This window comes from Triturus cristatus, chromosome 3_2 (assembly GCF_964204655.1).
Source record: "Triturus cristatus chromosome 3_2, aTriCri1.1, whole genome shotgun sequence".
Lineage (NCBI taxonomy): Eukaryota > Metazoa > Chordata > Amphibia > Caudata > Salamandridae > Triturus > Triturus cristatus.
In genome coordinates, this window is record NC_140584.1 from 111443235 (window position 1) to 111459193 (window position 15959).

A 15959-nucleotide genomic window follows, 5' to 3' on the forward strand; every position below is an offset into this window, starting at 1 on the left:
AAAGAGCAGGGCATATACAGATAACTGGATAGCACACAGAGACTCTCTTCATTGTATTCAAATGATTAACCTAACAGTGTGGAATAGGTCTACTAAAAATAATATCAAGACACTTGAAAAATAATGTCAACTGATATGTCTCTTTTGGCCTACTCAAAAAGAGTAACGAAAAATTAGGTGTGCAAGTTAAAAAAAAAATGAAAATTATGTAATATGTAGTGTAACCTCCATAAAAATAAGGACCCACCCCCTTCAGAGCACCGATTACGTAGCATAAAGGTGGCATTCCTCAATAACAAGTGGTAATCCCCGGCAACCTGGTCACTGTGGCACAATGCTGGTAATCCCTTGCCTATTGCAGGCAAGAAGGGCAAGATTGTGGTAAGGCACAAACATAAATTACTGTAAATACATTAGAGTTCAGGCAGGCACAGTGAAGAACAAGTGCAAGTGAAAGTATGTAACTTGCATGTTAGCGTACATGCAGAGTTAACTTCTCCAAAACCCACACCAAACATCTTTGCCATTGCCAGGGTTTCGAGTAGAAGGTCGGGCAATGCAAAACTGATTACATTTATAAAGGTTTGTTGTTTTTTTAAATACACCTATTGTGTATGCAGATCAATGAACCTTTATCACTGTTCAATGTCTCCACCACTCACCCACACATGTTCACTGCCTCTTGGGGAGTCTACCCAGTTCAGAAACAGGTCTCATGATCCGTTCTGATGAAACCCGGAACATTATCTGTTAAAAATGCCTTTCCCATGTGTAGCTGGCGATAAACTGTAATAAAAACGTTACCAGCCAGTTACGAGTCTATATGTAACACATCTTGTGCCTTGAGTAAAAGTAACTAAAAACAAGCATTGCAAAGCGGCCGTGCGGCGGTGAAAGTGATCGAGATCGCGATCAAACATCAAAGCGAAAGTGAAAGTAATCGCGGTAAAGCGCGGCGCGCGCGTCCGCGCACATGCACTGTAGCTCCAGGCTGGCCTGGTAGCACTTTTTGGAGCCCTCTCAATAAGTTTCGCCAGACCAGCGCATGCGCTGGGTCAGGCGAGACCTAATGAGTTGAACCTTCGGAGTTGGTTCTGTTCTTTGCCAACTTGCAGCAGTTCCATGATCGTTTTCACTAGCTTTATTTTTACTACAAAAGCCAACAATACATGGACACTCAAAGCTGATGCATCTTTGGAAACGACTTGTGCTCAGCTACTTTGGTTGAACGATGGGGTTTAGAAACATCCCCAAATTACTAACAAATTAATTGTATGCAAGATATAAAAAAATCTTCGGCAATATGGGAAAAGATTCTTTCCAAAGAGTTTTAAGGATAGAATAAAACTCTGCACTATCTTAATAGTGTCCACGGTTTAGATTTCACTTGCTCTGGCTTATATCAGTTAGAATCTTCTAAACCTTGCTTACAGCTTGTCTCCAGGCCCACAGTTCTCCCATCTGCCGCATGGGTGACACCTGCCGCTGGGTGGTTGGAGGGACACATGCTCGTACCTCAGCTGGCAGCGGTCCTCCGCGGCCCCTGGAGACCCCAAGCGTATCACACTTACATGACAAGCACTTTATTATCTACCGTCGGAGCCTAATCCGGGTAATTATGCTAACACCACGGCTGCCAAATGCACTCGGCCACTATAGGAGGGGTAACACTTAATTCAAGCCTCGCGCCGCCTTGTCAGCCTCCCTCTCAGCCAGTGATTGTCCGACGAGCGCACACAGCTGAGCTCGGTAATTCATCATATGACCTCCTGTATCAAACTGAAGCAGGCTTGGGGGTCCGTCCGACTGGCTGCAGCCAATGTGCCTGCGGTCTTCTCTCGCCGACATAAGGTGAGAAACACAAGATGAGTTCTCGCATGTCTTCACATATCTCAACTGCAGAGCAATCCGAGGAGGAAGGTGGGGGAGCAAGAGCAGGTGGACCGGCACCTTCCCATTTTCACGAGGAGTTCAACCTTATCCGGCAGACGTGGCTACGGGGAGGGAAAGGGAGACCTCCGGAACAATCAGCCACAGACGCACAAGGAGAGGTGGGGGGCACCGGGCCAAAAAGCGGAGTAAGCACCTACACCCGACCGAGAAGAACTTCGAAATTCAGACAATAGAGAATGTACCTCAGAACGATAATTTGACCATCATTAACCTCACACCTAGGTCATTAACACCAGTTGAGGAATTTGTCCTTAAACTAGGATTTACATTCAGTCTAACCAGCAAATTTGAATATGCACAAACGAGGAAAGATGTCTTCAAATTTATGAGGAAGATAAAACTTTTTACATTCTTCAAAATGAAGGGATTAGAATCTAGAACTAATGTGACATCTCCCCAGCCTTTAACAATCAATCCGCTGTATGGACAAGAGGTGGAACTACTTGCAATTTTGGAGGAATAGGGGAATGAAGTAAACACCACGGAGGCGAGTACTCCGGCAGGAGCCGACGCAGTGGCAAGTCCCTCAATTAACCAAGAAAGAGCAACAAGTCCGTTTAGACCTTCCTCTAAATTCCTTCCTCAAACTCCCACAGACACTATAGACGTCTTCAATGAAAAAGTGAATCACGATCTCCAAAAATTGAGAGAGCAGGAGATCGGACAAGGAGTGTTACCATGGAACCTCCCCCAGGCACAAAGACAGGCAGTAAAGGACCTAGCAATGAATACCACCATTGTAAACAAACCTTCGGATAAGGGTGGGAATGTGGTGTTGCAAACACGTACTAATTATTGTAACGAGGCTCTTTCCCAGTTAAGTAATCTTGAGAATTATTCACCTATAACTGCCAGTGAATATATGAAAGCATTGTACAGTATGAACAATTGACTCTGAAATGGCGGACCAAAGGCATGCTTTCAACCGAAGAATATAATTTTCTACAGATACCCCATTCTAGATTACCTACCTTCTATCATCTGCCGAAGGTTCATAAGGATGTAGAGAATCCGCCGGGACGACCGATCATTTCTTCAATTGGTGGCCTTCTAGAGAATATGTCTAAATTCATTGATCACCATTTGTTCCCCTTTGTACGCGAATTACCCTCATATACAAGGGACACAAAGGATTTTTTGAGGTACATTGAAGGGGCACTATGGAAACCTGACTTTCTGACGATTACCCTTGACATAGCTAGTCTATATACTAGCATTGCTCATGAGGATGGGATTGCTGCTATCAAATATTTTTTGAGAAATCGCCCTCAGAAATTTTCTGAGCACAGTGAGATGTTGGTCGAATTTTTTACGTTTTGTTTATATAAGAATATCTTTATTTTTCAGGACCAAATATATAGACAGAAACGTGGGATTGCCATGGGGGCCGGCTTCTCCCCCAGCTATGCAAATCTCTTCTTAGGCTGGTGGGAGAAGCGGGCCGCATGGGCTGACTCATGTGATCACTGGGTCGAGAGAACCATTAGTTGGAGGCGATACATAGATGATCTTTTTCTAAAGTGGCGAGGCAGCAGGGAGTCAGCAATGGAATATATCGATCATTTGAATACAAATAACCTAAATTTACGGTTTACTAGCAACATCAGCTCTAGAGAGGTCACATACCTGGATGCAAGGGTATTTGTGGCAGATGAGAAGATTGAAATAGCATTGTTTAGAAAATCCACAGCGGGTAACTCAATGCTACACGCAAGGAGTAGCCATCCAGTAAATTTGAAAAACAGTATCCCCTATGGGGAACTATTGTGCATAAAACGCAATAGTACTAGATCGGAGGATTACCAACAAGCAGCTGTAGAGAGTATAGAAAGGTTCCAAGCGAGAGGCTATCAAAAGAAAATCCTCAAGGAGGCGTGGAATAAAACAGAGATGAAAAACAGAACAGATATATTGGAGGATGTTCCCAAAAAGAAGGAAGTAGGGAGCACACAAAATTTCAGGCTGATTACCAATTACTCCAGTGCAGCGAAGAATGTTAGAAAAATCATACAGTCTAACTGGAGTATACTTAAATCAGATGTAATCATTGGTCGTGACATTCCATACACATCCATCTCTCACATTCAGAAAAACACGATCTCTAAAAGGCCATTTGGTTAAAAGTCATCTGCCACCAATTCAAAGAGGTATTCTAGGTATAGCAGGTTTTTATCCCTGCGGAAAATGCAAGGCTTGTGTAAACAGTAGTAAAGTAACATCTTATATGATTCCAGGACACAGAGATCCAGTACGTATCTCTAAATTCATGAATTGTAACACAGCCTTTGTAGTGTACTGTCTGGTCTGCCCATGTGGCCGTAGGTACGTGGGCAGTACCATACATGTTACCAGAGAGCAATTCAGAACAACGACAACAACTATCCGGTTGCCAGACATTTCCAGTTACATCATAATAGTAACCGGAAGTTAGTGAAATATTTTTGTCTGGACCATGTGGTTCGTGACTGTAGAGGAGGGGACAGAGAAAAACGCCTTAGAAGACTAGAGTCCCATTATATTATTGATATGGCCACAAAGGTTCCAACAGGATTGAACATGGGGGAGGAACTGGGAGTACACTTGTAAATATGTATGGTTGTGTAATAAATAGGGAAGTACAGGAAGGGTTAGGGGCGCTATGAAATTGGATTGTGACAGTGTCATATTGATTCGGATCTGATTGCCCATTCAGGGCTTAATCTAGCGAGCAGAGTAATTATGCGCTTGAGCTTATGGATTAGCGTATGTTGCAGCTATCATGTGCTGAATGATAATATACAATGGACGATGTAGGGCCACTGTATATGCCCATCCAGGGCTTTACAATGAAATAGAATTGTGCCTTATTATATTTGGGGCACTTGTAATAATGAGCCAGTGTGTAAATATGTAAATATGTCGAATCACGTGACTCTCAATACGCTTGATGTGGACAATAGCGGTGAAATCGTTATAACTGCCACAAATTAATTTTGACACTGCTGAAAATGAGTTTTGTTCGAATTATTAGTTCGTTTTGGCAGATGAATTTGAATTTTATATAACTTCTGAATTATGTCATGCTGCCTGAAGTAAAAAGCGGTACAAAAGGGGGAGGTGATGGACCAATCAAACACTCCCACCCAGTCAACAGATCCGGGTTTGATCCATCACCGTTCTTTAGCCCACTCTGCCACCCCAGTTCAGACATGGCCATATGCAAATCAGTCTGACCCTGTGCCTCATGGGAACAGTCCAGCCCGAACTGCCAAGCCATGCCTTCCCTGGACCGGAAACAAGCTTCCTAGGACCGGTTTCTGGCATTTCAGCCGTCTTCAGCCAGGCTTGCTTGAATCCAGTGGCAAAGTGAGCAAGGGACTCACGTCTGAGCATACCCTGCCAACTTATGGCGGACAAAGCGGTACAAAAGGGGGTGGTGATGGACGGAGCATCAGAACCAATCAAACACTCACACCCAGTCAACAGATCTGGGTTTGATCCATCACCGTTCTTTAGCGCCCATGAAACTGACCTGTTTTCCAGTAATGACGTATAAATTACAAGGCTCGAGTGCGGCGGCCGCCTAACACAGACGAAGGCGTAAAGCCGAAACGCGTTTGTTTTTCTAATTTTTGTGCCATTAAATCCGGATCAGGATTAACCCCCGTGTTTGCTGGTTTTTACTTGCTGTAGAGTTGATATATAACGTAATCGTGCGTGTGCATAAATATTAAGGGTGGTCGGAGCGCTACTACACTGAGTTGAAAAAAAACTCAGTGAAACTCCGATTCCACCATAATAAAAAACAAAAAAAACCATGAGAAATGATAAATCATTTACCTGCTCTGGCGTCTCCGTACTGCCCTCCTCCTCGCAGTGGTCTCCTCCTCGCAGGTCACAAACCCCTACGTTGCACATCTTGGGAGGACTGCGCATGCGCACTGGCACGCGCCTGAGCTGACCTCCCAAGACGTAGAAAGTAGGGGTTTGCGACCAGCGAGGAGCAGAGACCATGCCGAGGAGGAGGGCAGCCCGGAGACGCCAGAGCAGGTAAGGGATTATTTCCTGTCTGTCTTTGGGCGTGGGCCAGGGGTAACTACGCAGTGCCGCAGAGTAGGAGTTTTTGCCTAAACTCCGCATTCCCAATGGAGCACCGAAATGGCAAAACTCCGCAAACTTTGCTGGTGGAGCTCGCCACCAGGGGTTAATATATGTATATATAAATACAAAAACAATAAAACTCCCGGTAAAGAAGGTATGTTAAATAGCCTTAACTGTGGGTTGGTTAATGTGAGGTCTCTTATTAAGCATCATTCCGAGATACACTTACTATTGGAAGTTCAGAACCTGAATGTCCTGTTTCTTACAGAAACCTGGACACGTTTAGATGGGGAAGTGGAATTAAGCCTGGCCTGCCCCCCGGGGTTCAAAATATTTCAAAAACCAAGGACAGGTAGAAGAGGTGGGGGGGTTGGGATTATATTTAAAGAGACCTGGTACATCGCTCCACTGTGTGTGGAGGAAGTCCCGGGGTTCGAGCTACTCGGGTTTTTACTTAAGAATAATGGGGGTGCTCTGTGCTCCGGTATACTCTGTTATAGACCTCCGGGAGGTGCTGCCCCCCGTTACCAAGAATTGATTGATCTCTCACACTCCCACTCTAAACTAATGATTCTAGGAGACTTCAATCTTTGGGAGAATGGTAACCTCGACACAGCTTTTAAAGAACTGTGCCAATCATGCGAGAATGTTCATCTACAGCAGCTGGTGCTGAGCCTCACACATCAGGGAGGCCATGTGCTGGACCTTATATTTGCCTGGGAAGGGGATGTAGCTGTGAAAGAGATACTCCCACTGTGTTGGACAGATCACTTCCTGGTCCTCTTCTCCCTACGGCTAATTACCCTTAATAAACAAATCTCCCACCCAGTTAACTAGCATATGGGTAGGGAATGGTCTAAAATTCTGAAACTAAAAGAACTTCCACAGCTTATGGATAGCAGTGGCTTTGACACTAACAGCTCAGTGGATGTAAATTATCTGCATCTTTGCAATCAGATTATTAACTCACTAGATAGGCTGGCCCCGTTGAGGAAAGCTAAGGGTGACAAGAAACCGTCCGCTCCCTGGTATAATGAGGAGCTTAGGTTGTTGAAGACGAAATGCAAACAAGCGGAGAGGAAATGGAGGAGGAAATACCAGGAGATTGATAAGGCAGCCTTGAAAATACTATTGCATAGCTATAAAGTAATGATAGGTAAGGCTAAAGCAAAATATCTTGAATAAACTATTCTGCAATCGCCAAACCAGCTAAAAACCTTATTTAGCTTAGTTAGAGATATGGCTAATCCAGAGTGCGCAAAGAGTGAGATTCCAGCATCACAAGAGCTCTGTGATGACTTGGCAGTCTTTTTTGAAGATAAAATTAACAACATTTTAAATGGATTAAAAACTCCAAGTGTTGGTGAGCTTGATTTAGAAGGTGATCTGTTGTTATCACCAAGAGACAGTATGCATGAGGTTATCCTGCCCAGGCAAGGCATCATGCCTCTGGAGTCTTTTCAGGTTCCATCACAAGAGGAGTTAAACACCATTGCATCCAGAATCTCCTCAGGCTCCCCCCTAGACCCACTCCCTCATAAGATGTGGAAGGTGCTCAGTACTGAGCTTTTTCCATATCTTTATCAAATCTGCTCCCAATCTCTAATTAGTGATATAGTGCCTGAGTGCTGGAAAAAGGCAGTCATCTCTCCCCTACTGAAGAAGGCTACACTGGATCCCCAGTGTCCTTATAACTACAGACCTATCTCCCTGCTCCCCTACCCAATTAAGATCTTGGAGAGAGTGGTGAGCAAATCTCTTACTAAACATGCGGAAGAAAATAATCTCCTGGACGAGGTTCAATTTGGGTTTCGACCAGGACATGGTACTGAAACTGCTCTAGTGACTGTCCTGGATGACCTGCGAATGCGTGCCGACAGTGGCCAAACAGCCATTCTAGTGCTGTTGGATATGTCGGCCGCTTTTGATACGGTCAACCATAAGATATTGATCAAGAGGCTGGAGGAATGTGGCATTATGGGCAGGGCACTGGACTGGCTGCGATCCTATCTTTTCGACACACAGCAGGCAGTGACCTTGAGGCCCTTCATGTCTCAGAGTAGGCTAGTAAAACATAGGGTTCCGCAGGGCTCAGCGATCAGCCCAATTCTGTTTAATCTATACTTATGCCCACTTATCTCTCTTATAAAATCCTATGGCATTGAGGTTATAAATTATGCGGATGATACCCAACTCGTCTTTTCCCTTGAGGGTAATGATGCAGTTCCTCTGGAGAAATTCCATAGTTGCATGCGAGAAACAGCAGGCTGGCTGAGGGATTACGCATTGCAATTTAATGGGGACAAGACAGAAATACTGTGCTGTACTGCAAATAAAATCCCCTGCCCCCTGCCAGTAGACTTCTGGCAAGGCTCTGGTAATAACCCTCCAGTGCCTGTGAAAACAGTCCGCAATTTAGGAGTATTGCTAGACAGTAATCTGCAATTGGACTCACACGTAGATAAAACCGTGAGTACCTGTTTTTCTCTGCTCCGAGCCCTTAGAAAAATACTCCCTTTTCTACCTGTTTCAGCCAGACCGCAGGTGGTAAGGAGTATTATTTTGAGCAGATTAGATTACTGCAATAGGTACACAAAAAGATAATCACAGTGGAAACATTTTTAAAGGGATAAAAGGCACACATTTGTTAGTGATTCGTACAGATTCTGGACAACACCTATTGTATGCATGTATGACATTAATTTAATCAATTATGCAAAGATTCAGTCAAAAGGAAGATCAGCAATTCAAATGAGGGCCAAATACATCACAATGTCAACATATTTAAATACATATCGGTGTAAGAAATGTGATAAGTGCAAGATATTTGGGGTAAGTGCAGGACGTTGTGAGGGAGGAAGGTTGTGTATAATAGGAACATCCACAGTTTGTTAAAGAGCCTAACCTGCCACTTGAATGGCAACAAAACTTAAATATAACAACACAAAAATTAGAAAGCAGTTGTACAATCACTGACAATCTCCTGTGTTGATCGAAGACAGAAACAAGTCGACGTTTCGACCCCTATTAGAACCAGCAAATTGGTTTGCTTGGAGTCTGGGTCTTCATCAGGACCAAGGGAATGGGCTTACACCTAAGGACGAGGATCAAAAAATGTGGTCTAGTGAGGTGTGTCTGATATAAACATTCTATTTAGGAAAGCGAAAATAATGAAAATTACCAGCATCAGCAGGATAAATCAGGCTGGGAAAATGGAGGGAGGGCCAAGGAGTGCTCCTGGGGAAAAGAAAGGGAGAGACGAGGAATACCACAAAATTGGGAATTAAAATCACAGTACGTAACCATGGAACCGAAGTGAAAAAATACTCACCAAGGGGTGTAGTATTCCGACACTCGGTAAGTGAGTCTAAGGACGGCTGAATGAATCAGCGCGAACAGAGATCCATTAATGACCAAAGCTGAAAAAGAGAATAAATCTCTATCACTCGGATCAGAATTTAAAACATGTCCAAGAGCGGCGCATGTTTAACTCAATGAGATTACGTTAATCATTAATTGCAATATGCGGGAGAGCAGGCAAATCCAATTGAAGATAGTATTAAATAGTTAAAATCAAACGAATACAGGCGAAACCCCGGAAGAACGATCTCCACAGAAAGGGTTTCAAACAGCAATAATGCTGTAACGAGAGAGAAGGGAGAGAACCACTCAAAGGCAGCATGATGTGACATACCTCAAGGGCCGCGTCGAACAGTCTGACAGCTAACCCTGGGCTGAGTCACATGACCACTTAAATACCAAACAGACGCGCGCACAACCGGAAGGATTGCGCCCTGATTGGTGGAGACTCAGGGGTGTGTGTGGCCAAGTGCTCGAAGGGAACGAAAGTAAATAAATACGAACTCGAAGCAGGAACCTGTTGCTGGTTCTAGGTACATAAACTCAATACAAATGGTCATATTTTCACAGCATTGAGTAATTCTACAAGGGAACATACCATGTAGATGAATAAGGGTGAAAATACCCGTAATTGATTTAAACGGTTACGGTCCGGCGACAACCTCACTTATGAAACAGGCATACAATCGAGCATAATTTGAACAATACATGCAGATGGTGGGAAATATTTGCTGCTAATTAACCACCATACAGAGTCTTATATGACATGTAACAACGCTTAAAGAAACATCGATTGCAGTGCACATTAACGTAAGATTATAGTACGCAGTAGGGTTTAACACAGGTGCCTGTGATGTGAAAAGGACCGTGTGGGATGTACACCCCTCAGTATCATTGTACTTGGGTATTATTTAGTAAGGATAATTGGGTGTAAGTTGCATCAAGTTCATTAAGGCCACTTAGGACGGATTCAAAACGGTCCATCCATTTACATTCCCTAATGTTAAGGATTGAACCAAGGTCACCACCCCTAACGCCCAGTGTGATGGCTTCAATTACCAGCCATTTTATCGATTCAGGGGGATGGTTACTGCAATGCTCTTCTCCTAGGAGCCCCAACTTCTTAGCTAAAAAAACTGCAAAGGATACAGACGATTGCAGCTAAACTTGCATTGAACAGACAACGTAGAGCTTCATCCTCGCTTGCCTTGAAAGATCTCCATTGGCTGCCTATGGCACAGCGAGTGAAGTTCAAGGCACTCTCTATCGTCTATAGAGCAGTACATAAAATGGGGCCTAAGTCACTTCAGAGGAAATTCCTATGGTATTCTACAGCAAGAAGCCTACGTTCCACTTCAGCCCGCTTGATATGTGTTCCACATGTCAAGAAAGTTTGATTGGGGGGCAGATCATTTAGTGTTGTAGCCTCCCGACTTTGGAACTCTCTGCCAATAGAGCTTAGACAAATGGACTCACTGTGCCGCTTTAGGAAGGAATTGAAAACAAAACTTTTTCTCAGAGATTAATTCCAGTCCTATGCTCTAGTTCAGTTACATACAGTGTTTCTGGTAATCTCAGCGCCAGGATACCCGGTGGGTGATAGCCGCGCTATAGAAGTATTCCCTTACATTATATATATATATATATATATATATATATATATATATATATATATATATATTCACTGAAAAAAACATAGGTTTTACAGACGTTATAGTTAGGAATTAGCATTTTAAAAAACCTTTGAAATTCACTAAAAAAAACATAGGTTTCAGGGACGTTATAGTTAGTTAGACATTTAACTCATATAAAGCCAGAGAAATTCGCCTGTTATAGTTAGTTGAGCTAACTATAACTCACGCGCCCACAATACACTGCTGATGATGTCACATATTACATCACTCATGACATGGTCAGTGACATCACTGATGACATCTCAAATGACACCACTGTTGACATCACATATGACATCATCCAATGAATGTATGTTTCTGTAAAGTTTAAATATTTTTCATATATATCTATGTCAAGGTGTAGTGAAGAATGAATGCATTTACAAGTGACTGAAGGGATTATTTAGTAGGTGCGTGACTGACTGTATAAGTGAGTGATTGAACATGTCTTACTGAATGCATGGGTTAGTGACTATACTGTGTGAAAGTCTGTATTAGTCTCTCAGTTGGTGTGTAAGCAACTGCATGGGGTGCTGAATAGATGCATGAGTATCTATATGGGTTATTGATTTGATGTCTGAGTATCTGTATGCGTCCCTGAGTGTCTGTATGGGTGGGTGGGGGGGGGGTGTATGACTCTGTGCATAGATGTCTGAGTGGGTGATTTACTGGTTGTATGGATTCAAAAGCGCATCTGGGAAGGGCTGTATGGATGAGTTACTGTGTGTATGGGTGTGTTGGTGAGTGAATGAATGTCTCAGTGGTATATATGTGACTAACTACATATGTTTTAAGGCACTATACGCGAGTGTTGGAGTATATAAATGACTATACATGAGAGTAAGTTATTTGAAGAGTTTGTGTATAAATGAGTGTCTTCTTGTATCAGTAATTGTATAAGACAGTAAATATGTGTTAGTATCTCTATAAATAAGTAATATGGTGTGTCTATAAATAACAGACTTGGTGTGTATAACTGTATACATGAGTAAATGGATATGTGATTGATTCGTTGCATTACTGACTAGGTGTGTGAGTAACTCTATGGATGAGCAGTGAAGTGTGACTGCATGTATAGATGTATGAGGGCATATTATACTACTGTATTGATGAGTAACTACATGTATAAGTGATTGGATGTGTGTGTAGACCAGGGTTCTCCAACCGGTCGATCGCGAGCTACCGGTAGCTCGCCGAGACCCTGTGAGTAGCTCTTGCAGCTTGCATTTAAATTTAGTAGCCCTTTGGTGTTGTTTGGGCTATTCAGGCTTTTTTTTGTGCTGCGTTGCCTCCCCTCACCCAAAGCAGCTGCTCAGATTGGTTTTGAGCTTAGCCGGGGCGGGGCGGGGGGGGAGAGGATGACGCTCCTCTCCTCTCCTTCGTGTACATCTTGTGTCTGCGCCCCCTGCTTTTCTCACTCTGGCACCGCACTTTTCTTTGTGCACAACGAGTGCCAGTACGGAGCAACAGGCGTGGCAGGGTGAGGCCATTGCAGAGCAGTAGGCATGTCAAGGTGGTACAAGCAGTATAGGACCACGGGACCCACGCCATCTGCCATTTTGTGCCTACAGTACAGCCTGCCACTGCAGGAGGTAAGAGAAACGATTTTATTGAATAAGGCCCTTCGGTCCCCACGCACTCTTGAAGAGATGGCATACTTAACTATCCAATTGCATAACTTTCCTGTGACTCATAGTTCCCCGTACTTAGGTAAAAACATATCCAGGAGCACACCCCAGCCCTGCCTTAATCCCTCGGCCAGAAATAGAACATTACTCGGGCCCTCATCTCCTCTCTAGTCTAGCTGCCTCGTCGTGTACTTTCAAACCAGGGAAACGGCTAACGGTGGCTTTGCCCAACCTTAATTAAAACCATACATGCCAACATTTCAGAAGAGCAAAGTGGGAGATTCTTTAAAAAACAATCGGGAGAATGGGGCCTTGAATCGGGTTACTGTCATGTATGGGCCTTGGAAGTGTGCTGCTGCAGGATCGGACATTTGAAACGCAAATGCACGTTTTTTTCTTACCTTTCAGAAGCATGGAACGCAATGGCAGGCAGAGAGAGGGTTATGCAAGTGTTCTGCACTCACTGGCCTGGCAGGTTGCTGGCAGTGCAAATACCCTCCCCCCACCTGTGTGGCAGCCCAGGCACACACACACACAGCCGCCACCGAGTACTTCACAGGTCTTTTAAAGACCATTCGCTTGTTAGAGGCTTTGTTGGTTTTTCACCCCTTCTAGAGCCCCCGCATCGCCACTCTGACTATTGCTGTTAGAATTAGCACGTTACACAATATACCAAGCCCTGTCTGCTGAAACCCCGAGGAATCGGGTTTTTGCTTGCAGGAATCGGGAGGCGGGAGACTAGCCTTGAAATCGGTAGTCTCCCGCCTGAATCGGGAGGGTTGGCATGTATGATTAAAACAGAGCACCTATATTGCTAGAAAACTGTTAGCATGGGCAAAGCACGTCGCCTCCATAGTGCTATGCGTGCCTCAAGAAGATTATTTATAGGTCAAAACTCCAAAGGCACACAGACTCGTCCCGTCTAATACCATAATTTTAGCCTTTTTTTGCTCCATTGTCCGCCCTCACACAAAGCAGCTGCTCAGATTGGTTTGAGCTTAGCTGGGGTCGGGCGGGCCGAAGGGGATGACGTTCCTCTCCTACATGCACATCTCATGTCTGCGCCTCCTGACTTTCCCACCCTGGCACCGTGCTGTTTATTGTGTGCGATAAGTGCCAGTGCAGAGCAGGTTTGCAGGTGGCATGAGTAGTATTGAACTGGCCGGGCACAGTGCCACCTGCCTTTTCAGCCTGCCACCTTATATATCAGAGAATTAGGTAAGGTAAGACGCAGGAGAGGGCAGGGTCATGTTAAACAGCAGCCCTGCTGATTTATGTGCAGCATGGGCATGAATGGTGTTTCTATGTGTCTTGTGTGCGGTCTGCCCTCAAGCATGCCATATTTCTCTGCATATGAGGGCTCTCTGTGCAGCAAGCATCATGAAGTCTTGTGTTTTCTCAAGGCAGGTGGCCTGATTGTCCCAGGCTTTGCTGTGTTATTGCTTCATTGATTTAACAAAGCAAGCAGTTTGCGCAGCTTACTTCACAGGGTGGTCACAGCTAGTCATGTGGGCTTCGTTTCACTAACAGAGCATAGAAGTGCAGAGACTTTCAGAATCAGTTAGTCTTGGTTTCTGAGCCCACAGCACAATGCATGCTGGGGCTTGTAGTTTCACACTGTCCAATAAAGGTCAGGCTTCGTAAGAGTTAATGTTAATGAAAAAGAAGTGGAAAAAAGTCACTGTTGCACCCTGGATGAGACCAGTTCTGTCAGCAAGCAGCTAATTTCTTGAACAAGTTTATAAAATGGTGGATGTATGATCATATGCGCAACTGCTGGTTTCCACGATCCACCCCTTACTGTAACTAACCTTCCATTCCATCTCACAACACTGCCAGGAGCAAGCAAAGTATGTCTGTTTGTAATGCCCATTTTGCATTTGGCCACAATTGTTAAATGTGAAACATTATTATTGAGTGACTTTGTACGGGGGTGATGCCATTCTATGGAACCGCACTCGAGAGGCCAGTGGGGTGGGAATGACAACAGGTGATGCAGACGCTGCCCTAAGGGCTGGCCTGACAGATCAGTGCATTGGTTGGTTTTTAGGCTGTTTGTGGGTCGATTTTATTGGCTGGTGGGCTGTGTCAATACTTGTCTGTGGTTTTTGAGCTATTTGCGGCCCGATTTTATTGGCTGGTGGGCCAAAAAGTCCAAAGTTTCAGTGTTTCTAGGGAACTCTTAAGTATTTTGTTCAAACCACAGTATAGGTGCTGAAGAAATTAGACATAGCCTTATGGTCAATTAAACTAGGCGTGGGGGGGGGTCGCTCGGAAAAATGCCCGAGTTCCTTGGGTTTAGTAGCTCACGATGATTTTCACTGACCAGAAGTAGCTCCCACTACACAAAAGGTTGGAGACCCCTGGTGTAGACCTAGGAAACAGTGAGTGGTATGTAGTTTATAAGGGAAATTTTGTTTAATTTTCCGGTGCACCTACCAAATTTAAACCAACAGACTATTACATAAATTTAAGCCTGGGTAATTGTACAACGGCAAGAGTTCTATGAGTGTATCACTTTATAACACCATGAGTACTGCCCTTGTGATTTCAGAACCAATAAGGCACTGCCTAGAGCCACCGAGGCTTCAAGGACTGGCGAGGCCCGCCCTGCATATTTAAAGAAAGCCCCGGAGGTTGCCGATCCCCGGTCTTGAGTTGGCCTCAAAGCCCCCCGAACAATTCGTACACAATACCCGGGAAGGTGTCGATCCCCTAGTCTGTGAAACGTCTCTGTGCCCTCTCGTGCCAAATTTACATGTGAGATTAAGATCCCCAGTGCTGCAGATACCCCGCAATATAATAATAGGATTGGCCCCGGAACATTTACCCACCAGTGTGCTCATTTAAATGAACGGGTGAGACCCCGTTCATTTATTTTTTCTCCATTTTTACCATCCGGTTCCGCTTTATTGAAACGATACGAGGTTTTCCTCCTCTCGCTTCAACTAGGCAAACAAGAATTTACTATCACAGGGTGCAAGCAATGCTCCCGCCCTGTAATAGCAAACATAAATGTCCAGCGCTTGCACACCCCGGGACATTGTGTGACCTGCGCCTGGGAGGTGGCGCTCCATGAGACCATGATGCTTTGTTTAATGCATAACTACAGAATTAGTATAAATGCATACTAACACTACTTGCACACGTGTGGTACGGCAACCAGAATGTAGTGAAGAGGCAGAGGAAGCCCAAAATCCCAAAATATAAATCCTACCAGAGGTAGGATCACATAGTTCGATCAGCCGACGACCCTGGGATGAGT

At 44.3% G+C, this 15959-nt stretch overlaps 1 protein-coding gene across 3 annotated transcripts in view; it reads right to left on the minus strand.

Moving 5' to 3' along the window:
- SLC35F5 (solute carrier family 35 member F5) overlaps window positions 1-15959 on the minus strand; it is a 405130-nt gene that overhangs the window by 248329 nt on the left and 140842 nt on the right. The window lies entirely within an intron of this gene.